This window comes from Herpailurus yagouaroundi, unplaced genomic scaffold, assembly GCF_014898765.1.
Source record: "Herpailurus yagouaroundi ecotype Mexico unplaced genomic scaffold, PumYag 221, whole genome shotgun sequence".
NCBI lineage: Eukaryota > Metazoa > Chordata > Mammalia > Carnivora > Felidae > Herpailurus > Herpailurus yagouaroundi.
In genome coordinates, this window is record NW_024412452.1 from 8,721,825 (window position 1) to 8,729,858 (window position 8,034).

Sequence of the window (8,034 nt, forward strand, 5' to 3'; positions counted from 1 at the left end):
CTGTTTGTTCTCCGTATTTAAGAGTCCTTTATGATTTGCCTCCTTCTCTGTTTTTATCTTATTTTTCCTTCCCTTCACCCATGCTCATCTGTTTTATTTCTTAAATTCCAAATATAAGTGAAATCATATGATTTTTATCTTTCTCTGAGTTATTTTGCTTAGCATGTTGTTGCAAATGGCAAGATTTCATTCTTTTTGATTGCCAAGCAATATTCCATTGTATATATATTACATCTTCTTTATCTGTTCATCAGTCAATGGACATTTGGGCTCTTTCCATAATTCGGCTATTGTTGATAGTGCTGCTATAAACATTGGGGTGTATGTGCCCCTTTGAATCAGCATTTTTGTTTCCTTTGGATAAATACCTAGTAGTACAATTGCTGATTTGTGGGGTAGCTCTATTTTTAATTTTGTGGGGAACCTCTATACTATTCTCCAGAGTGGCTGCACCAGTTTGCACTCTCACCAGCAGTGCGGAAGTGCTTCCCTTTCTCCACATTCCCGCCAACATCTGTTGTCTCCTGATTGTTCATTTTAGCCATTCTGACAGCTATGATGTGGCATCTCATTGTGGCTTTGATTTGTATTTCCCTGATGATGAGCAATGTTGAGCATCTTTTCATATGTCTGTTAGCCATCTGGATGTCTTCTTTGGAAAAGTGTCTATTCATGTCTTCTGCCCATTTCTTCACTGGATTATTTGTTCACTGGGTGTTGAGTTTGATAAGTTCTTTATAGATTTTGGATACTAACCCTTTAACTGATACGTCATTTGCAAACGTCTTTTCCCATTCTGTGTCTCCCTCTCTCTCTCTGCTCCTCCCCCATTCACATTCTGTCTCTCTCTCTCTCTCAAAAATAAACATTACAAATTAAAACTTAAAAAATGAGTTTTTAAAAAAACTACGTATGTGTTCATTTCATAATGGAATAAGAAATGGATGCACAGTCCACACCCACCTCTTCTCTCCATCCTGTGCCTTTTGTGGAGTGTTGCTGGACAGCTGTAGTATAGTGCCCAGCATGTGGGCTCCAGAGCCACAGTACTAGGGTTCATATGCTGTGCCTTGTGACTTTGGGTCTCAGTTTCCTCATATGAAAAATGGGGATAGTAATAGCACCCATCTCCTATAACTGCTCTGAAGACATGATGAGCAAATACATGCACAATATGCAGAATGGTGTCTGCAACACAGTAAGGCCCAAATCAGTGTTAACTATCATTACTATTTGTACATGATGTTAATACCTAAAAGAAAACATAGCAAGCATAATGACATGAAATGGTTATAAAAGTCTGCCTATAGTGTTGTGTTGAGTTGTGACACAGGTTAGAAGACTTTCCATTCAAAATAACAAAAAGAAAATAGTTGTGTTGCTCAAAACCATACTCTAGCTATGGGAAGATCCTGGTTCTGCAAACCATGTCCTTCCAGGCTCTGGAAGGCCTACGTTTTGGCTCTGTTTAGACTGCCCTCTGGTGGAGAGCTTGCAAGAGGGCTGGAGGCTACAGGACCACCATATTCTCACTTAACACAACAAAACAAAAACACATAGACAAACTCCCCTTCACTGCTTGCAGAAAGTGATTTTTTTAATGGAACTGTCTCACTAGCCAACAGCCCGCAGCATGGGTTGTGGTGTGGACTCCGGGTTCTGATTGTCAAATATGCCCTCCTTGTGAGGCCCACTGAGCTCTGCCATGCTTTTCAGTGCACAAAGCATTGCTTTAATCCTTACCAATGTGCGATGGGCACATTGATCCCCATTTTAATGATGAGGACACTGAGATTTATAGAAAATCAATGACATGCTCAACATCACACATCAATAATGTATTGGGTTGTCTGGTTTTTTTGTGTGTGTGTGTTTTTTTTTTTTTTGAGAGAGAAGGGGGGTGGGGAGAGAATCTCAACCAGGCTCCATGCTCAGCACAGAGTCTGAGACAGGGCTCAGTCCCACAACCCTGGGATCATGACCTGAGCCAAAATCAAGAGTTGGGTGCTTAACTGACTGAGCCACCCAGGTGCCCCTGGGTCATCCATTATTCACTGTGCCAAGTAGACCCAGGGACAAGGAGCTGAATAATCCCCTCACAAGGGCTCAGGGAGTGCTATGAGAAAACCATTACATGTAATGGTTGCTGGGGTAAGAGCTGGCCCAGTGGCCTGGGGGAATGGTCAGAAATGGCACTTATACAGACATGGAAGAGTCTTATACAGTCCCCAGGAAGAGTCCCCAGAAGTGGAGCAACTGAACTCAGTCTTGAAATAGGAGTAGCACCTTGCCAGATGACAACATCTGGGGAATATAGGCCTCCTGAAAGGCCTGGGGAGTAAAACCTCCCCTGTAATATAATACCTTGTAAGACACATGGGACCCAGCATAAACTATAATATACATTTAATCTTTTTACTTTGATCATTAAGTTTAAATTTTTATAATTATTATTATTTCACAATTTGAGTTCATTATTAAAATTCTGAAAATTACAGAAACACAAATAATAAATATTTTGGTTTACATATTTCAGATCCTTTTTGTCTGCATAAAGAACAGTGTATATATCAACCCAACGAGAAGTCAGGAACATTCTCCTGTGTCAACACACATGCACATTCATCACATTCTTAACGTTTGCCGAGGGTTAAATCTCATAGTTGCACCACAATTCATTTGGCTGCTACCCTGCTGGTGGACATTAGGGCCATTTACCGAACAACTCAGAAGCTATGCCAAGCTGAGCTGGAGAATGGGGCCGAGATACAAGCAAGCTGGGGACAAATCAAGTAATAATTACTCAGTGACCCACCCTTGCCTTTCTTATAAGTTATTTGCCTTAGATTTAACTGAGATTTTGAAAACTAATCTGGGTATTTTGCAAGAAGAACAAATAAGCAGAAGTACCCTTTGAAACCTTAAATGTAGACGTGGGTTGTATGCAGTGAAATCTCAGAGCCGGGCTGAAGTGGCCCCTGGGAACAGGTGGGTGTGTGAAGGCACCAGACTGGTGATCTTCCTGAGGATGAGTTCGTTATGGGAGTAGAACCTGAAATGGAATATAACCCCGTTTTAAAAAAGAAACAAAAATATTCCGATGTCACTTTATCTTGTTTTGAAAATGAAATTTGTGTCTACAAAAGTGTGGTGTGCTTATATTCTAATGAAGCCTTACAAGATTTTCTGAGCTCCAACATAGACATGAGTACTTTAAAGACTCCCAATGGTGTGACCTTGAAATCAACACACCTTGGCTACTTCTTCCCCCTCTTCCCCTTTTCTTCACCCTCTCCCAGTTGCTTGATTACCAACTTTGTGCCAGATGTATTGCAGGCACTGGGGATACATATGGAAACACACAGACCTTACCTGTGAAGACCTTTTGCACAGTCCCTGGGCCAATGGCAAATCTACAAATGTGCATGTGAGGGCCGTGTGTGTAGGTCTGAGGGAAGCAAGTACAACGGTGTCGATGGAGGTCAAAGAGCTTTACAGAGCAGCTGACGTTTGAGCAGAATCTTGCCAGGAAGCAAGGGGGAGATGCTTGTGCAAAGGCACCAAGGGTGAAATCATGAGAAGTACACAGAGAGAAGTACATGGCACCCGGAGTGCTGGGAGTCTGCTGGAGGTGCAGCCAAGGCTGGAGAGCGAACAGGGCTTTCTACAGAGACAGACTCAGCCTTTCTGCCACACCCAGTGAGGAGGCATCAAAGGACTTAGTGAAGAAATTACAGTATGTGATCACTCATGATCTTTCTTGGTTCCTTGCCTGCAAGCATACTCCACCCTGAAATGGCCTTCCCAATCCCATCTTCCTCTTCATCTGGCTAACTCTGATTCATTCGTTAAGTTTCAGCTCAAAGGCCACTTCCCCCAAGAGTCTCTACCAGAGACATCCCTTCTAGTTCTGACACCGCTACTCAGTACCCACGTCACGGCCTACCGTGATGGGCCTCCGTCACCTGTAAAACGAGGATCACAACATTGTCCCACTTCTAGGCAGGGACAGGATGTGAGGAGGAAGGGAAAGGGATTGCAGACGATGGTTACTGTTGATTGGTCTGTCCCTGGAAACACGACAGCAACAGGGAGATGACTGTGGAGGCAGGTTGCAGTCCTGAGAAGACTGGATGTTGGGTGGGGGGCTGCTCAGGGGCAGAGGTGGGATATGAGTCATTGGGGGAAGAGTTGGTACCTCGCAGATGGTTTGGGGATGGCGATGGGGCAGAGAGAGAGAGCTGAGAACCGCTGTGACAGGGAGAATCAGGGAAGTTCAGGCCCAGAACTGCCTCTTCAGCCTCCTCCCCAGGCCCTGAAGAGCATCACCAGGTTTGGGGCAGCCCCTGGAGAGTGGTGCCCTCTAAGAGCTGGGCAGAGCCTCATGGGGCAGGCCGTCACCATGGAGTCCTCAATGAAGAGAGGAAGAGAGAGAGAGGGAGCACCTCAGATCTCTGAACTCAAGAGCACCCAGTCTGCCGTGATCCCCAGCGTGTGGGCTACTTCCTGTTCCCACTAAGGGTCACAGTGGAGGCACTAAACTTTCTCTAGCAGGCTCTGGAGGCTAGAAGATTTAGCTCCTCAGCAGGGAGTGATGCAGACGGAGTGCCCGGCAATGATGTGTTGCATATATTGCAACTTCTATGTTGAACAAACCCAAGTGGGACATAATCAAAATATATGTTTATTTTTGCTCTACCACCTTTTAAAATTTGCCTGGGACCCTTGACTTTTCCACTCTCACTCGGACCATAACAGTCTTGCAATCACTTCAGTTGTGAACAGTCTCACTCAAATAATTAGAAAGGCTGATTTGTGTAATAATAATAAAAAAAATCAGGATAGAAATTAGCATTTAATCTTGCTCCCTCCTCCTAGCTATAGCAGGAGGTTGGTGAAAACCTGCTGTCTAAGAGGCAGGTGGTCAGCTTCTAACTTTCTCGGTTTCTGTCCCCACGACTTGCTAATGAAGGTTGGCAATCGGGGGGGGGGGGGGGGTTGGTGGTGGTGGTGAGGTAATTAGGGTCTCTGGTGGTGGGACTGTGTCTGAGGGATCCTCCTCAGGAGGCAGGTACCTGAAGCGGAATCTTCCCCCTTGTGCCACCTGCAGGGACTCTTCAAAGACCCTCTGCATCTCCCTCGGACCACAGCCCCCGTGACTTGGGCAGTGTGTTCCGTCTCTTTTGATGTTCTCCTGCGCCCCTGGCTGGTGGGTGGCCCACCGCGCATGGAATCTCACTGCTGGGGTCCCCTCGGCCTCCCAGATCTGCTCGCTGGCAGAGTTTAAAAACCTCCCTGGCCGGGTTCTTCCAAGTCTGGGAAGCCCTCGCAGATCCTCACTGATGAGTCCCGGGACAGCAGCTGTCACTTGCAGCCTCTTCTGTCCTGTGCTGCTGCCCTGGGCGCCTCAGCAATCAGAGCACCTCTTGCACGGCCCCGGCCCCCCCCCCCGCAGCCCCCCCCCCTGCAGCCCCCACCCCTGCAGCCCCCACCCCTGCAGCCCCCACCCCTGCCCCTGTGGGAACACAGCGCACTGGGATGTCCTGCTGCAGTCCGGGAAGGCCCCTCCTCAGGCTGGAGGGGAGGAAGCCTCCCCCCAACACTCCTCGAAGACGGAAATGCGCCCTTGGCTACAGTGCCCTCCAGAGAAATCTTTTCACAGCTCCTCCCCTCCTCTCCAGGCACTGCACAGACCCTTCTGTGTTCCCAGTTAGGGGACAGGGCTCGGGGATCACAGAACCTGCTCCAGGAGATGTCCTCTGAATTGTAGATACGGGGAGCTGGCTCACACCCAACTCTGCGGTGCCCGGTGAGACTACGACAGGAAAAGTCCCATCTGCCAGCTCTGTTACAGTGTAGCTGAAAACGCTGGCAGGTGGAGTGTCAAGTTCAGACACTCTCAGTTCACTGCTCCTCTGCTCTCGCCCCCCTCGCTCACAAAATGTCTGTTCTGAGAATCAGGAACCCGGAACCACCCGGGGACGGGACAGCCTAACTAACATCTAAGCAGTCCTTATTCATTCACTTTAATGGCCTTTGAGTCATCAATTTTCAGGTGAGGCTATCGGCTGGGACTAAATTCAACTGAGTATGGAAGTGGGTAGGACTGCCCACAAACTTGCTGTGCAAAAGCGGGCACATCTCTTTCGTTTTCCAACACATGGCAAGTAACCTCCACTTACTGAGCAGAAAACGGGCATCTCCTTGAGGTCAGCCCCCTCACCTGTCAGAGAAGGTGGGAGAAGGTCAGGGCGTGCGAGAGACGGCCTCAGAATCCGCGGCGCCCGCCGCCGCCGCCGCTTCCCGGCGCTGCCACACGGTGGCGCCGTTGAAGGACTCGCCGCCTCCACAAAGCGGCTTTTGTCCGCGTCCCCGCGCAGCCGCTCAGGTTCTCCCGGGGCGGATGACCCCATTCCCTCAGCGGTAACCTCAGCTAGGGGTGACCCCCACTTGAGCTCACGAGGTTGCAGCTCAGCTGAGTTCTGCCTCCAGTGTTTTTTCACAGCCGCCGTCCAGGTGCCAGCTGGTCCCTGGAGCCCCAGGGCAGCACAGGCTGCCGCGAATCCTAACGAGCCTTTGTTTTCAACTGGAAACACAAAGCGAGCTCTATCACCTCCCCTGTCTGGACAGAGGGCTTACTGGCATCCATCTAGACTTCTGAGAAAATTACCCTCGGTGACTCGTGAGGGGAGTCCAGGATGCCCTATCTCTTCCCTGCTGCTCTCCTCCACCTCTGCTCAACAGCCCATGAAGGCCACCACGCTGGTTTTGTCTGAGTCTACAGGCCAAAAGAGAAGTTGGTACTTTTCCCACCAAAGCAGGGGACGACAAGTGTAATCTTTTAATCTCTCGCAGGCACCCCTCTTGTAAGTCACTCTGCCTCAAAGTAAAACTGTGTCTAACATGCTTTAAAATCTAGAACACTGTGGCCCTGACCTTCAGAGCAGACCTCTGGGAGCACATTTGAAAAGGGTGCAGAGGTACAACCTCTCCGACTTAAGGAAGTGACTTTAGATTCCAAGGGCTTGCTCATGCATGGCAATTAGTTTTTTAAGCTTGCAAGAGCAAAGGGTAGACTCCATTCAGATGCAGAGTGGGGAACCCAGTGGTTTCTGTTGTTGTTGTTGTTTTCAGAGAAGTCACAGAGTGCTGGATATCACACCAGTGACTAAACCACCCCTTACCTTTACTCAATAGGAGCCAGGCACCCGAGGGAGCAGAGGCCTCCCAGGGTGGGATGATACATCCCAGTATCCAGGATAACACTGGCTGCCATCTTTGAACATGGGCTATACTCAAAGCATCTGGGGTGGGTGGGGGTGACATACTTTGCATATGTTATTTCTAATCCTCCTGACCAGGCTATTTGGTAGGTATTTATTACCCCCCTTTTACAGATGAGGAAAGTGGCTCAGAGAAGTTAAGTAACCAGTCCAGTGTCACACAGCTCGTTATTAGTGGAGTTGGGATTCAAACCCAGATCTTAGGACCCTACAACTCATCCTTGTCCCATAATGCTACGCTGCCTCTTGGGAATGGTGTCTACTTTGGAAGAGGATGGCAAGGAGAATATAATTGGGTGTGGATCTTGCCATATTTCAGGGTTCCTTATGAAATTTCAGTTTTAGACAAATGATAGCTTTCCTATGAGTCAGCCATGAAAATCATTCTGACTTACAGTCCCTGGCAGAAAGAGTGGGTGGGAGCAAAGGACACAGAATGAACATGACCACTTCTTTTTCTTGGTGGCATACGGGTTCTTGTTAATCTGGCATCCTCTTTCACACCTCTGAGTCCTTGCTCCCACTGCTCCTCTCCTTGGAGTTACTTTCACCCTCTACGCTGCTCCACTTGGGGAAGGTTTGTCTCCTCCGCAGAAGGCTTTCTTTCCCCAGGGCTCCCCTAACACACAGGTGGAGCTAGGCACTCTCTCATCTGTGTTCCCATTGTTCTTGTCGAGGCCCCAGTGCAACAGACATTATTCAAGGCATTATTCATTGTTTGTTTAGGCCCAGAGGCTGGTAGGAGGGGAAT

The 8,034-nt window shown here is 48.2% G+C and overlaps 1 long non-coding RNA gene across 2 annotated transcripts in view; it reads right to left on the reverse strand.

Moving 5' to 3' along the window:
• LOC121019202 (uncharacterized) overlaps positions 1-6,759 on the reverse strand; it is a 31,556-nt gene extending 24,797 nt beyond the window's left edge. Inside the window, exons 1-4 of one of the 2 annotated variants that reach the window (XR_005785501.1) lie at positions 6,224-6,759; positions 3,947-4,410; positions 2,911-3,052; positions 964-1,188 (exon numbers count right to left, since the gene is read on the reverse strand). This is a non-coding gene — a long non-coding RNA (uncharacterized LOC121019202). The remainder of the gene's footprint in view (positions 1-963; positions 1,189-2,910; positions 3,053-3,946; positions 4,411-6,223) is intronic. The other variant, XR_005785500.1, reaches the window with a different exon arrangement.
• Between the last annotated feature and the right edge of the window lie 1,275 nt (positions 6,760-8,034).